This window comes from Peromyscus maniculatus, chromosome 4, assembly GCF_049852395.1.
Source record: "Peromyscus maniculatus bairdii isolate BWxNUB_F1_BW_parent chromosome 4, HU_Pman_BW_mat_3.1, whole genome shotgun sequence".
Lineage (NCBI taxonomy): Eukaryota > Metazoa > Chordata > Mammalia > Rodentia > Cricetidae > Peromyscus > Peromyscus maniculatus.
The window spans coordinates 51,757,224-51,774,301 of NC_134855.1; the positions used below are offsets into that span (position 1 = coordinate 51,757,224).

The 17,078-nt window shown below is 41.9% G+C and overlaps 1 long non-coding RNA gene across 1 annotated transcript; it reads left to right on the plus strand.

Moving 5' to 3' along the window:
* Positions 1-3,395: 3,395 nt before the first annotated feature.
* On the plus strand, positions 3,396-16,874 carry LOC143272892 (uncharacterized). Its single transcript, XR_013050523.1, has 3 exons — positions 3,396-3,558; positions 13,766-13,818; positions 16,720-16,874. It is a non-coding gene; the product is annotated as an uncharacterized LOC143272892 (long non-coding RNA).
* The last annotated feature ends 204 nt before the right edge of the window (positions 16,875-17,078 follow it).

Below are 17,078 nucleotides of genomic sequence, written 5' to 3' on the forward strand. Positions count from 1 at the left end.
GACCTCCATACATGTCATCACCCACACTGACAGAAGGCAGACAGGCAGACAGACATACACACTACATACAGAGGGACTGGGGATGTACAGCTCAACAGCAAAGAGCGTTCCTAGCAAGGGGAGAAAAGCAAACAAGGGCTGAGAGGTGGCTGGGCAGTTGGGAGTACCTGCTGTTATTGCCGAGGACCTGGGACAGGTTCCCAGCACCCACATGATGGCTCACGACAATCTGTAACTCTAGTTTCAGAGAGGCAGGACTTCAGATGTCCTCTAAGAGCACTGCACACAAATGGTGCACATACATATATACAAGCAAAACACAGAATAAAAATAAGTAAAACTTTAAAAAATACACAGAACATATAGCATCTCAAGCAAATTTTTAGTATGAAGAAATAGTTGTGAATATAAGATAAACACAAAAATGTTAAACTATTGACTATGTAACAATGGTAGGTGGTTTTTCTAGGCTACAAGTTAATACAAGGAGTAGTACAAGTACTATCTGTACTAATTTTCATAGGGGTCAGTTGAATTATCCAATTAGTTTCATTGAATTCTAATCAAGGAGAGTTCCAGTAAAAAAATTGTTTTAAATATGAAAGACTTAATTACCTTTCTAAGGGCATTTCAACAAGAGTAACAAAAGAAAGTAATACCAGTTCCCAGACACACATATCATATAGGAAGAAAGAGCCCAAAGGCAAAAATGAGTGGAAACAGCATGTATGGTAGAGCTGTTTAACAGATTTAGCCAGATAATTGATTAGGAGAGTACAGATAAATAATAATAACTCAAGTCTTCAAGATATTTTTAAAGTGGGGGAAAAAAAAACTAGATGTCTTGATTTAATGTTAGTCATGAGATATTTAATTGATGATCTAATTTCAAAACAATACAGCTTTAAAATTTTAAATACCCATCAAAGCACCCCTCCAATTATTTGTTAAAGAGCTGACATGATAACCAGTTCTACCACTACCTTAGTTTAACAGTGCTTTTCCAAATAAAAAATAAATGTAGAAATTTCTAGGTAACACATTTGATAATATAGTGCTCCAACTACAAAATAAAGAGCCTAGTAATGTTAAAGGGATTTCCAGGTAACCTATAGGAAGTTTTAGTACCTTATATCAAAAATAAAAGACAAGGCCCCTGAAAGGTCTCTCTAGAAATTATAGATACCAAAGAACTGCCGGGTGTGGTGGCTCATAAATTTAATCTCAGCATTTGGGAGGCAGAGACAGGAAGACTTCAGAGTTCTGATCTACAAAGTGAGTTCCAGAACAGCCAAGGGCTAACTGCACCCCCCTCTTCTCCCCGACAAAGATACCAAAGAATTAAGTTCTAAAGGAGCACAATATTACATTTTAAACAGTTTTTCAAAACTTAATGGTAAGTTAAAAGTGAGACTGAGAAACAGCTTAGGAGAGCAGCATACACACTGTGAATTTGAAAGATTTTTAAAAATTATTTTTAAGATATAGAAGCTTAATTATAACTCAACTGAAGATCCACAAACTGGCCGGGCTGTGGAGGCGCACACCTTTAATCCCAGCATTCCAGAGGCAGGCAGGTGGATCTCTGTGAGTTACAGGCCAGCCTGGTCTACAGAGGGAGTTCCAGGACAACCAAGGCTACACACAGAGAAACCCTGTCTCGAAAAGTAAAGTGTGTGTTGGGGGGGTGGGGATCCATGAATTTGTTTTCTTGACTTATACAGGATACATTTCTACCATACTCTACAAAATATTCCTGTACGTTTGGGAAAAGTTTATTGCAGGGGATTCTTCAAGTAGGTTTAGCAAATTTAAATACAAGATTCCTACTGTGTCTCTATTTCAGGCTTTTATAAAGTCTTACTTTCCAATTTTGGTGCAATAGACCAAGGCCATTTGGCTCCGAAGTATTCCTGAAATGGCTGTTACTGACAATGGCAATTCCAGGGGCTAAGAATTTCTTCAAATAGGAAAAAGAGGGCTCAGAGAACAGTCAGTGTTTGGTCTGATTTCAAATATAGCTTTACATGCATGAGGTGTGAATATCTCCATAATGTATAATCCCTAAGAAACTGACTTCAACAAGGAATCTAGGTATCAGTCAACAGGCCTAAGGGTCTACTATGAATAATCCCTTTTACTCCATTATATTGACTCGACCTCCTCAGTTTTAAGACTCCCCACTAAGAAGAGACAATTGTATATTACCTAGACGCATAAAAACAGTCCCTAGCTCCTCCTAGGTCTGGCTCAATGAACCAGCACTGGGTAGAAACACAAATAAAGACAGGCACAGGCAGGCAGGCAGACAGACGGACGGACACACATACACAAAACCCCCCAAACACACTATTTTCTCTCCCTTGTCCCTAGGGTATTGATAAAAGGAACAGATTATTTCCCTACAGAAGCTCTGCACAACACCCATCGAGGTTTAAAAAAAAAAAATATGGGGGGAAATAGCAGAATCAATGCACCCACACCTCAGCCCCGCCCCACCTGGAAAAAGTGGGGGGTGGCGGGAGTGTGAGGGTGGCAGAAAGGACAGAAAAGGCTGAGACCTCCAGCTCCCAGGTTCTCCATACCATTGGCTCCATCACGTTCCACCGAAGCCCGGGACCCCCCCCGCTAGATTTTTTTAGCCACGCGTTCCCATCCTTCTCCACCGCACCATCCCAAACGCCGCGGTCCTCGACTGCCTGAGTCCTGGGTGGGGAGCCCAGCGTGGGCCCTCTTGCGGCCCGATCAAGGACTTGAGGCGGGGGTCTCCCCGTCGGCTGGGCGGATCCGAAGAGCGCCCCGGGGACCGCTCAAGTGACCACACAAGAGGATGGTAGACCGGAGGGAGGGGTCTGAGAGGAGCCGTTATGCCTTTTCGCTCCGGCTTGGGAAAGCGCGCGAGGGAGGGGCCGGCGCTGCAGCCGCGTTACCTAACGGTCCGGTCGGTCCGCCAGGCCGGAGGCGGCGGCGCGGCCACAGCGGCCCGGAGGGCTGGGGTCCACAGCAGGGGCGCCAGGGGGGTGGGAGGCGGGGGGTGGGGACTAGCGGCAGAGACGTCGCCATGTTAGCGCCTTCTTCCTCCGCATCCCTAACAGCCTGCAAGACTGCGGCCCTTTCCACCACGACTCACCTTTCCAGGTCTCTAATTCATGGTCCTTTCAACCGCCCGGGAGCCCGGAGCCCAGCCGTGTTTACAAACCGGCCCCGGAGGAAAGGGCTGGATCGCACTTTAAAGGCCACGGGCTCCCACAGGCTTCCGTCCTCTCTCGCGAGACCCGACTGACAAGCCTATTCCCCGCCCCGCTCCCGGCATCCCCGCCGCTTTCTTCTCGCGCCCCGCCCCGCCCCTTCACGCACACGCCCCTTCCTGCTTTCTAGCCAGGGGGCAGGTCAGGTGACGCCGTCGTGCTTAAGAAAGAGGGCGGGTCTTCGGGAGGGCGGGGACGAGGAGGCGGGAACCAAAGCACACTCGGACGCTATTGATTGGACAAGGAGCACGAAAGGCGGGAAGCGAAGGTTCCAAGGGGGCGTGACCAAAGCCCAAGGACCGTTGTTTCGGTAACCAGGGAACTGCGGAACGCTGTGATTGGCAGCCAGCGGGAGGCGGGCCCGGGACCTGGGGCGCGCGCGCAGGTGCTGGTGGAGGGAGCGGGGAGGGCGTGGGCGGTGAGAGAGAAGAAAGGTGAGGTCTAGGGAGAGGTTGAAGGAGCCCAGCCCCGAGCGCTGGACGTCTCCGACGTGTCCGTTTCCGGCCTCGTTAGGGATGTAGGAGCACGAAGGGAGATTGGCTCCTGGACCACCCTCCGGTTACCCGGAAGCCGGAGCTGGGGAACTGCGCCTAAGGTCTGGGAGAGTCGAGGTTTGACAGTCCTTACCCCGACCCCCATGTGCGGACAGAAGCAAAATAAGTCAGCCCGGCGCAGAAAAGAGAAGCCATTTCTCAGATAGGTCTTTGTTCAGATTTTACTAAGCTAGAACTGGAGCTGATTCTTGACCCCCACCCCGCATCAAGTACATTGTCTATTACATATGAATATGTTCTAAGGAATAATCAAAAGGAAATACTACCATGTCACCATATTTTAAAACAATGCAACGATCTTTTTCCTGAAGACATGCCCTTGGAAGTTATGGTGTATTCTCTTTTATTACATTTCCTTTACTTGGTTACAGGTAAAAATGATTAATTAATAGGATCGCTTCAATATTTTGAAGCTTATGGATTTGATACTAACGTTTTAAAGAGGACTGAAAGACACCAGTGAGAGCAGAGCATAGAAGTGGCACTCTTCCCACAATATTTTTCTTTTGCTTTGTAAATTGTAGTGCCAAAGAAATGCCTGTTAATGTTTGGAGGTAGCTTCTAAAAAACGGGGGTGAAAACCTGGAGAGAGGGGTGCGGTGGTTTAGGAGCTCTTGCTGCTCATGCAGAGGACCCAGGTTCAGTTTGCCAGCATCCGCAGGGCTACTCACAAACACCAGGATCTGACAACCTCTGCTGGCCTAGGTGAACATGTGGTGCATATGGGTTCATTCAAGCAAACACTCATACACATAAAGTAATAAGTCCTTCAAACTGAAGGCACGAAGAAAGATTATTTGAATAGTTTAACGAGGACGAAAGAGACAGACCTTTACATCTCTACAGCTTGTCCAGGTACACACCTAAAAACAAAATAAGGTGCAAAAATACTTATTCCTAATGTTGCTTTATTATTCTCTGTATAAACTGAAGTTATCGATGCTAGTTTTAGAGATGTTGGTTGTCCAGCAAATATGCATAAATTGAAAAATGTGATTAAGAGTCCTGAGAAGTTTTGCATTAATTATTTTAAAAGCAAGCTTTTTTTTGGTGTCACGCTTTTCCATTTATTAAATGCTTATTTTAATCTAGATTTATGAGTACAATTTAAGTATTTACATAAAATACATTCAGTTTCTCAACACCAAATAGAACTAAAATTGTTGTAAGTTTGTCGGAATAGTGTTTGAGGGTTAATGAACCTGCAGTCGAATAATGATGCCCAGCATGAAAGTGAAATTGTAATGTCACTGGACCTTTTAATAGGTTCCTGGCCTGTATACATGTATGTGAGCCAACTCAATCTTCCTTTAAAACTATTTTAATTACTCAAGAAACCTGAAAGAAATCAAATTATTAACAGTGTTGGTTCTTAAGTTGAAATGAAAGTACCATCCAGAAATGTTAGTAACACTGCAGTAATGTTAGTATATTTTAACACTAATTGTATCAGCAAAATCTCACTTGCTCAGATTACTGGTTGAAATGATGATAGACAAAAGTGTAGGACTGCCAGATCATAAATTGCTAGCTAGATCTAGGAAACTTTCACTAAAATGGTGCTTTCCTCGATCTGATAAAATATCTAATGTGGGGGGGGGACCCTAAAATGTTAAAGCATTTCAAAAGAACTTAAGTCAATTAGAATTGAGTTTTTAAATTGCTTTTCCACCATGTATATTAAAAAATTTAAATTCTTGTCTCCAGATTGATACATCTCAAGTGTCAGTAGTTTTGGTATTAAATTCTCTGCTTTCAAGTAGTTAATTATCTATACACTGTACTAGAGGAGCATGTTATTTTAAAGAAAATCTTTTCAGATTCTTTTATATAAGCAAGGAATGTGGTTTTTGTTTTGTTTTGAAATTTCAATGTTAGCTTTTTTTTTTTAAGACAGGGTTTCTCTGTGTATCCTTGGCTGTCCTGAAACTTGCCCTGTAGACTAGGCTGGCTTCAGATTTACAGAGATCCACCTGCCTCTGTCTCCTGAGTGCTAGGATTAAAGACATGTGCCACCACTGCCCAGTTTTAGCTAATTTTTTAAAGATGCCTAAGGTGAGAAAAAAACAAAGCAAATCTAAGTAAGAGACAAATCCAGTGCAAACGATGTAGTTCTTACTTGGGTATATTGGCTAATAATAAACAAAAAAGCTCCCTTTACCTCTTGATCTATTAGCAACCCTTTTATCTAGCTTTTCTACAAATGGAACAAGCTAACTGAGCGTAAGTACTATTTTCAGTTCTGATCCCATCCATCTGCAACTCCCACGATCTCCAGACTGATAAGATGTTGTGTTTCCCCATTTTCCCATTTGGATTCTCATCCTGAGTATTCCCAGCTACCACACAGTTCTCTGCAATCTTTGGCTTACAAATGCAGAAAATATCCTTTGGGCCCCTTATTTTCATGTTTTTATTGTTGCATAAATGTCTCTGCCTCATTTATCTCTAAGGAGAGTGAGTCTCCTTTAAGAACCTGGCACAAAGGCTGGAGAGATGGTTCTATGGTTAAGAGCCATTGCTGCTGTATCATGAAGACCAGGAACACGAGCTCCCAGTTTGTCAGGTGACTCACAAAGAACTGAAGTTAGTAACTTCAGCTTCAGGAGATCTGACACTCCTTTCTAGTCTTTGAGAGATCCTGCACACACACACACACACACACACACACACACACACACACACACACACACACACACACACGGATAGACAGGTAAATAAAAAATTAAAAATTAAGAATTTGATGTGGAATGCAGTCAGTCTGAACATTTGCATTTCACTTTATTTCATGTGTTTTTTACATTTTTTCTTATTTGGTGTCTTGATATGTAGGCACTATCTGCTTGAAATGTCTTTGTATCCTTTTATGTAAATTCCTTAGGAGCATGTTCTCTAATGAAAATTCCAGATATCAATTTATACTTGTCCCTAAGTACATAACCAACAATGAAAACAGGCATCAGCTGCTGAGCAAAACAAGAATCCCTTAGGTACAAGAAGAAATTGTCTGGGAAAAAAACGCACTTCTATCATGAAAGTGCTCACGTACTAAATGCTACAAGAATTGTCTTTAATGCTCAGAAACTTTCCAGATGTCAGGGGATGTGGTATTTTGGCCTTGTGGTAGGGCTATTTTAATCCATTAGTCTGTTATTGCTTATTAAAAGTCTGTTAAAAGATGTGTGTATGTACATACTTGGGAGGGGGTATTTAACTGATGAAACACCTTTTGTGTGTCTAGCAAAATGCAAAACACAGTACTCCAGGGCCTCTTGTGTCTGTCTTACATGACTAGCTTCAAGCCCATGGAAAAAGTTTCCATATTTTCATGGTATCAACATACATCCTCGTGGAGTGGATTAGCATGGACTTTGCCAGTGGGGTCACGTGTAAAAGGTGTAGAGAAAGTGGAGCATGACTGCTAGGCCAATGTCCAATGATGCAAAGACAGCATGCCTCTCTTCCATATCACGGCAGGTTCTCTTTCCCATCCTCTGGCAGCCCAGGGGGTTCCTGCACATTGCTGAAATGTTTTTTTTATCACCTCTTGGCACGTGCCCTCACATGGCAGTTTCTATTCAGAACATTTTAAGAACACAGTTGTCCAAGTGAAACCAAATCCTTGGTTTCTTAAAAGAATGGTAACTAGTGCTGTGTGACAACGTGGAGGAAATTAAAAGGTTATGCTTCATCTTCAAATTGTACCAGTTGGCTTATGAGATGAGCTCAGGAGAAAATGGATTTTCCAGGCTTCGTTTCCCTCCCTGATAACCAGTGTTTCCTCTTATCTCCAATCTGACTTGCTAGATGGAGGGATTGCCATCATATTGTAGTTATCAATAAAAGCATATGGAACTAGCTGGGCGTTGGTGGCGCACGCCTTTAATCCCAGCACTCGGGAGGCAGAGGCAGGCGGATCTCTGTGAGTTTGAGGCCAGCCTGGTCTCCAAAGCGAGTTCCAGGAAAGGCGCAAAGCTACACAGAGAAACCCTGTCTCGAAAATCAAAAAAAAAAAAAAAAAAAAAAAAAAAAAAAAGCATATGGAACTATTTCCAGCATAGTTTCTCTCTAAAATTTGGCCCTGCTTCCTGGCAAGTATGTTTATTTTGTTCTCCTGAATGACATAATGTATCTCATCTGAGATACTTAGTAACTTAGATCTTTTGTCTTTGGGAAGTTTAAATACTGAAAAAGAATAATGAGTTGTCCAAGAACTAAGAGACCCAGCCAGCTTTGTGTAGCTGTTAGAGGGAAATTGCATTACTTACCCTTCGTTTTTGGTTCCCCAACAAGTCTGTCTGCTAATCTAAGGCCCATCTGAGCCATCTAGATCCTTTGACTAATACACTGTTCGTCCCAGGGGCCTTCTTACCCTGGACGCAACCTGTTAGGTCAACTGTCAACCAAATGCTCTAGGTCTTTACTTGTAATGCATCTGTACTTATCAAGCACAAACATTCCAGACACTGCTCCTGGCTGAAACTTCCTTAATAAGACTCTGGTGTGGAGTATGCTAAATAAGTTCTGTTGTTTTTGTGTGTGTGTGTGTTTTTGAGACAAGGTCAAAAAACAGTACTGGCTGTTCTGGAACTCACTATGTAGACCAGGCTAGCCACAAACTTAGAGATCTTGCTGCCTCTGCCTCCCAAGTGTTGGGATTAAAGGCATGTACCACCAGACCCATTTTAAGTAAGATTCTTTTTCCCAGTAACTTAAATGGAGTTATGGAGTTACTGTCATCTCTGGTGCAAATAGAGGAGAGATGTGAAAACATGCAATGTTACAAATGCTATTTTTATACAATTTCAGAAAGCTTGAGAGTAGCAGATCTTTAGGTATATCTTGAGAGATGGGGAAATCTGCCAATTCTCTGCTAAATACAAGACTTGAGGGAATAATATTGAGTTGTCCAGAAGCCAAGAGACCCAGCCAACCTTGTGTAGCTGTTGGAGGAAGCAATTCTTGTGACTTAAATGTAAGAAATGGAATCACCATGGCTAGAAAGTGCTGACTAAATGTTACCATTGAAAATCAGCTGTTGCCAAGGGCCCATAGGGAGTCTTTGCCAATAGCAGCAGAATGCTACCTCATGCTAACAGGAAGAATAACCAAGAGCCTTTAGGTTATGGGTCCCTCTTGATCTTAGGCCAGTTCTTCTCTTCAATATTGAAACCTTCTGGAGAGAAAAAAAAAAAAAAACTAAGTTACTAAGTATCCCAGAGAAGATACATCATTTATGACATTTGGTTGGAAAAAAGATGTAAATTCCTGCCAGGCAGCAGGACCAAGTTTTAGGGAGTATAAACAGATTGATAGTTGAAAGACTGTGACAAGAAAAGATAGAGTTACAACATTTACAAAAGTGAGTTGTCCAGCCTGTAAGAGACCCAGCCAGCCTTATGGAGCTCTCTCTACAGAGTTCTGAGTGAAGTGTTTATAAAGTTGAAAGTGAAATAGCAGAATCTCTTTCTCACTGACATTAAATCAGTGGTTCTCTGGGTTTCTGGTTTGGGGTCTTTGAACATCTAATAATATACAACATAAATAACAGTTCTGAAAAAGCCTATATTTTCCAGAAACAAAAATGGAATTTTTTTTCTTTCTCTCCCCCCACCCCACCCCCACTTCTCCGTCTTGTTTGTTTGAAATGGTTTCATTATATATTCAAGGCTGGCCTAGAACTCTGTAGTAGACCAAATTGGCCTGGAACTCAGAGTTCTGTCTGCCCATGGGTCACCACACCTGGTACATTTTCATGTTTGAAAGTTATTATGTTATGCTTAATAAGAGTCAGTGGGGTTCTTATATCTGCTTTTATGATGTCAGTTGTGACGTATTTTGAAGTATATAATGAAAACTTGGTCTCACAGGGTAGGTGAAAAGGGACGTAACTCATGGATTGGATTTTCTAAAAGGCCCTTGAGCCCCAGATGTCATCAGATCAGACTACACCCTGAGCATCAACTGAGTTAGGAATAATTTCAGTGCAGGGAGAAAAAATCTCCACTAATGAGCTAACAGTGTTGAAAGCTGTGGTCTGAGTCCTGGCATGGGATGGACTGCAATACTGCAGTATAGTGCTACCTGAAGTTGAACATGTCTAAAACTCCTCTGTGTCCCTTGTTTAAATGCAATTCTGATTCAGCTGATCTGGAGTGAGGTTTGAGAACTGGCATTTCTAGCAAGCAGTTGGGGGGTGTGCTGTGGGATGTCTTTTTGTACACTGTGAATATGTGTTGCTCTCATTGGTAGATAAATAAAGCTGCTTTGTCCTATGGCAAAGCAGGATAGAGCCAGACAGGAAATCCAAGCAGAGATACAGGAGAAGAAGGGTGGAGTCTGGGAGATGCCAGCGACTCAAGGATCAACATGCCAGTAGACTGGTAACACCACAGCCACGTGGTAATACTTAGATTAATAGAAATGGGTTCATTTAAATGTAAGAACTAGCTAGTAATAAGCCTGAGCCATCAGCCAAGCATTTATAAGTAATATTAAGCCTCTGAATGATCAATTTCAAGTGGCTGTGGGACACAGTGGGACAGAGAAAAGCCTCTGGTTATAGGAACGTTGGTGTTCCTCATTCCTGCATCTCACCTTAGCTAGCAAACTCTAGTATATTATGAAAAACACATCAGCAGAAGGGCTATCATGGTAAGCCTGGGACATGGGGAGAGCTGGGTGAGACAAGAATACAAATATATTCATGCTGTTGGCTCTTTAAAAGTTCATGAAAATGATATATTTTTAAAATCCCATGCTCAGGCAAGGTAGGGCTTTTATAACTATTTCTACATCAAAGAAAGCCAGAGCATAATGTTGCTGTTGGCAAAGATTAATCCAACCACCATGTTTGATTAGGCAGAGGGCCATGTGGTTGGTCTTAAGACCATAATATAATCAGTAGATTAATAATATATTACTAAGCTGATGTGCTGCTCATTATGTCAGAGATTCAATGTCATAATTTGTTATAGAAATCACATTTTTAAAGGCTTTGTAAATGCTAATAGCATAACAACATTGTTTCCTCTATCAAACAATCTAAGACCTAAACCAAATCATATTTAACAACATGTAAAACTCAAGCAAAAGCACGAGTTTCTTCTCAAGTGATATTTCCAAATGTTTATGATCATTCCTTAAAATTAACTTCAATGAGATGTATTTATAACCTAATTTAGCCACTCAACAACCTGACTACAGATTTTGGAGGTACTTTTCTCGTGTGTGTCTGTGTGTGATGTATGCCTAGTCTATGCACCTCTTCTGTGTGCACTCACTAGAGTGTGTGTGTGTGTGTGTGTGTGTGTGTGTGTGTGTGTGTGTGTGTGTATGTATGTGTGTGTGTGTGTGTTCAGAGGTTGGTGTCAGGTGTTTTTCTCTATCATTCTCCATCTCATTCTTTTTTGAGACAGCATCTCTCAGTGAACTTGGGAGTTAACTGTTATAGCTAGACTGGGTAACCAGGAAGCCCTGGGCATCTTCCTGTGTCTGTGCCCCCACTTCCTGTCAACCATGCCAGGCTTTTTCTGTGGATGCTTGAGGTCTGAATTCTGGTCCTGTGCTGGTTAGGTTTTTTTGTTTGTTGTTTGTTTGGTTAGTTTTTTAATTTCTTTGGTTTGGTTTTTTGGTGTGTTTATGTGTTTGTGTCAACTTTACACATCCTAGAGTCATCTAGGAAGACAGAATGCCAGTTAAGGCATTGCCTCCCTCAGATTGGCCTGAGAGCATGTCTGTAGGGCATTTTCTTGTTGATAGATTGATGTGGGAGGGTCTGTCTCACTGTGGTTATATCAGCTCTGGGCAGTATCAAAAAACTAGCTGGACAAGCTGTGAAGAGCAAGCCAGTAAGCATCATTCTCCCACTGCCTCTGCTTCAGTTCCTGTATCCAGATTCCTGCCAGAAGTCTTGGATTCTCCCTACATCCCCATCCACTCAACTACATACCCTTTCTTTAACAAACAAACAAACAAACACACACCAAAAAGTCCACACAAAAACACAAAAGTGGACATCTATTAAGTCAAAGATGAATAAAGTTAAAAATGCCCCCAAAAGCAGTATGAGACAAATAGTGTATGAAAACACCACTGAGTTATTGTTGTGTTGGCTTGAGCACTGGGTCTACCCTGAAGTGTGATTAAAATACCCAGTATATTTATGATGGACCACACTTGTAAGCTGAAATAAACCCTTTCCTCTCGAGTTGCTTTTGGTCCTGGGTTTTATCACAGCAGTGGACAGTGGACTAGGACAGGTCCTCACGCTGACACAGCAAGCATTCTGTCCACTCAACTATCTGCATAGCCTGTAATCACAACTTTTGATCATTCCTCACATCTGTCAACTCTTAAGATCTGAAACTCTTTTAAATTCCTCGGCCAGCTTGTAGCTCTTGCTAAAATGGTTCAGTCTTGCTGAGGCCGCGGGCTTTTGAGCTATTGCGATTTGTCCCCCTCATTTTCACTTGTTCGGTTTACAGGTCATTCTGGCTTTTGTTTGTTGAGACAGGGTTTCTCTGTGTAGCCCTGGCTGTCCTGGAACTCACTTTATAGACCAGGCTGGCCTTGAACTCAGAGATCCACCTGCCTCCGCCTCCTGAGCACTGGGATTAAAGGTGTGCACCACCATTGCCTGGCCAGGTCCTTTTGTTAAATAATGTGTGTGCTCATTTTCTGTCTACTTCTTTGAGTTTTTGTCATTTCTTTTGCCAGTGACCACCTTCTCTGCTCTTGATATCGATTAACACGACTCCCAACACTGTTGCAATTCACAAAACTAGGGTAATTAGGTTTGCTACAAATTTCTTACCTATCTGGGGTAGGTTCTGCCGCTCTGCACATTAAAAAAAAAAAAAAAAAAAAAAAAACTATACCAGGTATAGTGGTGGCATGTCTTAATCCAAGCACTTAGGAGGTGAAGGCAGCTAGTTCTCTGTGAGTTCGTGGCCAGCCTGGTCTACACAGTGAGCTCCAGGCCTGCCAGGAGCTACATAACGAGACCCTGTCCTAAAAAGAAAGAAATTGTGTGTGTGTGTGTGTGTGTGTGTGTGTGTGTGTGTGTGTGTTTGTACATGTGAGCACAGTTCGTATCGGGACCAGAAGACACTGGATCCTCCGAGGTGGGGTTAGAGGAAGTTGTGTGCAGCCTCTTGCAGGTACTGGGAATTGAACTTGGGTCCTCTGCAAGAGAAATGCATTCTTAACTGAACCATTACTCAGACCCTGTGCTCTGCTCTGAAGTTCTATTTACAGCTTTTAGTACAATCATTCTCTGTACAAGACCAAGTTCACTTGTAAGATTCTATCTCATTTTAAATTATACAAAAATCAAAATTCTTTATTTCCCCAAATCAAATTTTCTTAGCATCCCTAAAATAGTCACATTGCAAATTAAAGCATGGGCTCTGAAATCAAGGAAGGTATGAGTTTAGATCCGGGTACTACTGCTAAACAACGGCTATACAATTTGGGAAATTAGTTGATTTTTATTTGTAGCTTGTTCTGAGTGATGGCAGTGTACACATGAAGGCTCTCTCATAAGGAGTAGCACTCAGTAGATGGGGAATGGACATCCTCACCTTCCCTGACTGGCTCCAGAGACCTAGGCCAAGTCCCAGTGCTATTTTGGAATTTTTTAAGAATCTTAAAAATTAAAAAAAAAAGACCTTAGATGTATGAATTTTTTTTTTGCCTATGTGTGTATGTGCACTGCATGTGTCCCTTGTGTCTGCGAAAGTCAGAAGAGGTCTTCAAATCCCCCTGGAACTGGAGTTATAGATGGTTGTGAACCTCCGTGGATTCACATAGGGGCTGGGAGTAGAACCCTGGTCCTCTACAACAGTTCACTGTTGTAATAAATGCTTTCAACCACTAAGCCATCTCTTGAGTCCTTTGAAGATTCTTTAAAATTATCACGACCACCATCCTAGACTAAGTAAGCCCTCTGTTGCGTAACAGCTTCCTCGGAGATTGAAACATCCATCCTGAAGGGGAGCTCCTTAAACAGGAAGGTAAACAAGTGGAAACTCTGCAGTGTGCACCAGGTTCCCAGCTCTGTGAGCTGTCACAGGTGATGGGGTGGGCTTTGGTGATGCGGCTGTCTGTGAGTCATTTCTGCCACTGTAAGTGACCCATATTCCTCTAAGTAGTCCCAATACAACTCATTTACCAAATTGGAGTTTTGGTGGTATCCATACCTTGGTCTGTTTTGGTGGTATCCATACCTTGGTCTGTTTTGGTGGTATCCATACCTTGGTCTGTTTTGGTGGTACCCATACCTTGGTCTGTAGTGGGCTCCCGATCTGGGGTGTAGATTTGTTACATCTCTCCTGGAAAAGTCTTGTCACACAACATCCTATTTATCACTAGGGAATCTACTGGTAATCATTGGTACTGACTTCAAGCCATTCCACACTGGTCTCTTTAACAACTCTAAAACACAGCTCCAAATTTTGAATGGCTGTTTGTGATCACATGATAAAAACTCACATGCCTGCCAGTTTACATAATTTGGTCCCAGCCTACCTTTTAGCTCTAGCTTACACTGTTTCCAGGAAACTTTTTTCTTTCATCAGTGTTTGGCTGTTTTGTCCTCCCTTATGCTGTTCACTAGAAGATATGCTTTCTTCTTCTGGACTGTTCTCATAGTATTCAAGGTTTAGCATCAGATGTAGACAAGCAGTGTTTTTCAAGTGATCTCTTCATTAGAAAATGATTCCTATTCCTTTTAAAGGTCTCACCTCTGATGCTACTTACATGAGATTCACCTGTTTTAATTTTAATCAAATACATATCTAGAGTTTACTGCTACACAAGTTTCCTATTATTTCAGTTAATTTAATACTCAAATTAATATTGAGTTAATCAGCAACACATTAAAAAACTGTATTTCAAGGCAATGGTGCAACTCAGCGGAGTGCCTGCCTAACATACACCAGGTTTGGTTCCCAGTTCTGAAAATCACTCTCCTCCCCAAATATCTCTATTATAGAAATATACATTACACAATACCAAATAAAAAGCAAGATTAAAATCTGCAATACACCAAGGAACAACATTCTGAGTTGAACTGGTATTCTAGTGCTCTGGGGTACTCTTGCCTGTTGGGAATTTTAAAGTAAACCTAGTATTCTCAATAGAGAAAATGCTTCATTTCATGTTTGGTTGGTATGAAAATAACACCTCTATTAGCCTCCATTCTGAAATTAAGTTATTAAAAAGTATTTCCCTTCAGTATTTGTTTCAAAACTCATAAACTAAGAGAGGCGGTACTTGTTACAAAAGTGGTGCACAGTTAAGGATGTAGCTTTTTCAAATGCTTGCCTGGCATGAAATGTTCAACCTCCAGGACCACAGAAGGGCTAACTGCAGTGGTGGCACACACCTGTAACCGCAGCACTTGGGAAGCTGAGGCAGGAGCTTTGGGTTACCTAGTGAGACTTTGTCTCAAAAAACAGCAAAATAGTACACAATAACTATTTCTCCAGTATTTGATGTAATATTTTTCCCATCTAGGTAAAACAGCCTATAGTTCCAAGTCCATTTGTAAAGAACTCCTTTTGCTCAGTCAACTGAAGCTGTGCACTCATGTACAGGGACCTTTTATTCTTGGGATTCCCCCAGCAGAGGCAACTCTTCTTCCAGCACCAATGTTTCCATACTTCTTTGACCATCCACCATGGATGATAAGTCTTGCCAAGACTGACTTTATTTAAATTGAACTTGGAACAGATGAATTCTTCTAAGTATTTCCCTATGATTTAAACATTTTGTTACTTTACTACTTTGTTACATTGTAAAGGAACTTAATTGTAAAATACATTAAATTTACCATGTCAACCATTAAAAAGGGTACAATTTGATGACTTAGTACATTTATAGTCTTGTTCAACCATTTGGTGCCAGAACATTTCCATTTACCCAAAATAAAACTCTACAACCATTAGGCAGTCACCTACCTTCCCTTGTCCCAAGTTCCCAGTAACTTCTAAATTAGCTTAGTCTCTACAAACTTACCTATTTTATAAAAACAGAATCATATACTTGTGGTCTTCTGTGTCTGGCTTGCTTCATTTGGCATTTTTCTTTTTGGGGGGCACTTTTCAAGACAGGATTTCTGTGTGTAGCCCTGGCTGTCCTGTAACTGGCTCTGTAGCCCAGGCTGGCCTCAAACTCAGAGATCTGTCTGCCTCTGCCTCCTGAGTGCTGGGATTAAAGAAGAGCACCACCATCTGGCTCACTTAGCATTTTTTTCAATGTTTATCAATTCCCGTGGTAATTTGCCACAGCCTCCCACCCGCCAGGGATTGCTGGTATTATCTACAGTGCTGCCCTCATCCTTTTAGTGATCGAAAAGTTGTTTTCCCAAAAATGTTGTATGTGATAGGCCGGATGAATAATGAACTAAAAGCAATCCCACTCCTGCTCGTTGGAATTTGTTTGTTGTTTTTATAAGCAAGGCTATGTCTCAATAGTGGTTCTCCAACAGTATGTACAAAGCTACCCAAGAAAACTATTTCCCAGTGCAGACTGCTAGGTCTCAGGGCCAGAGATTACTGGTTAATTTAAATGAGCACCTCTGTGATGCTGAGGGAAAGCTTCCCACTGTGCTTCAGGATTCCTTTTCTCAGCTGAAACCAACCCAGGCAGAGGGCACTAAAGTGAAAGAGCCCATTTGTCCTAATTCTCCACATCTTAAAAAAATCCTAAAACTTATTTTTAAAATGTTTTTGTTTAGTTAGCATACAAAGCAGTGGGGTTCATTACCTATGTATCACTCTGGTTTGTCCCTTTCACCCATATTCCACTATCTTCTACCCAACCCAGAAACCTGGATGTCAGTCCGACAGTAGTTTATCTGCTGGGCCAAGAACAGTCTTCCCATGGTGACACCACTTTCTTCCTTTCCCTAGGAAAAGGCTGAGCAAGAAGCAACACGAAGTACCAGGGCAGACCCTTGCTCAACCATCATCCCTAAGAATTCCACTACAATGCAGCAGGAATGTTTCAGCAACTTTGGGACTACTTTTTAAAAGAGCTTGTTTAAATAAGAAACTAGCTGCCAGTATGATTGGGTCTCTTCTCAGAAGACACGTAGTTATTTACTGTGGACACGGAACTGCTCAATGTGGGGCATTGAGAAAAAAAAGTCACATTCCCTCCCAGTAACTAACGGCTTCCAAGCTGACATGACTTCTTTTTAGATCTAGCAATGGAAGGGTGGCCACACCCACTTAGAAGGTGATTCTGTTTCTTTATTTATTTTTTATTT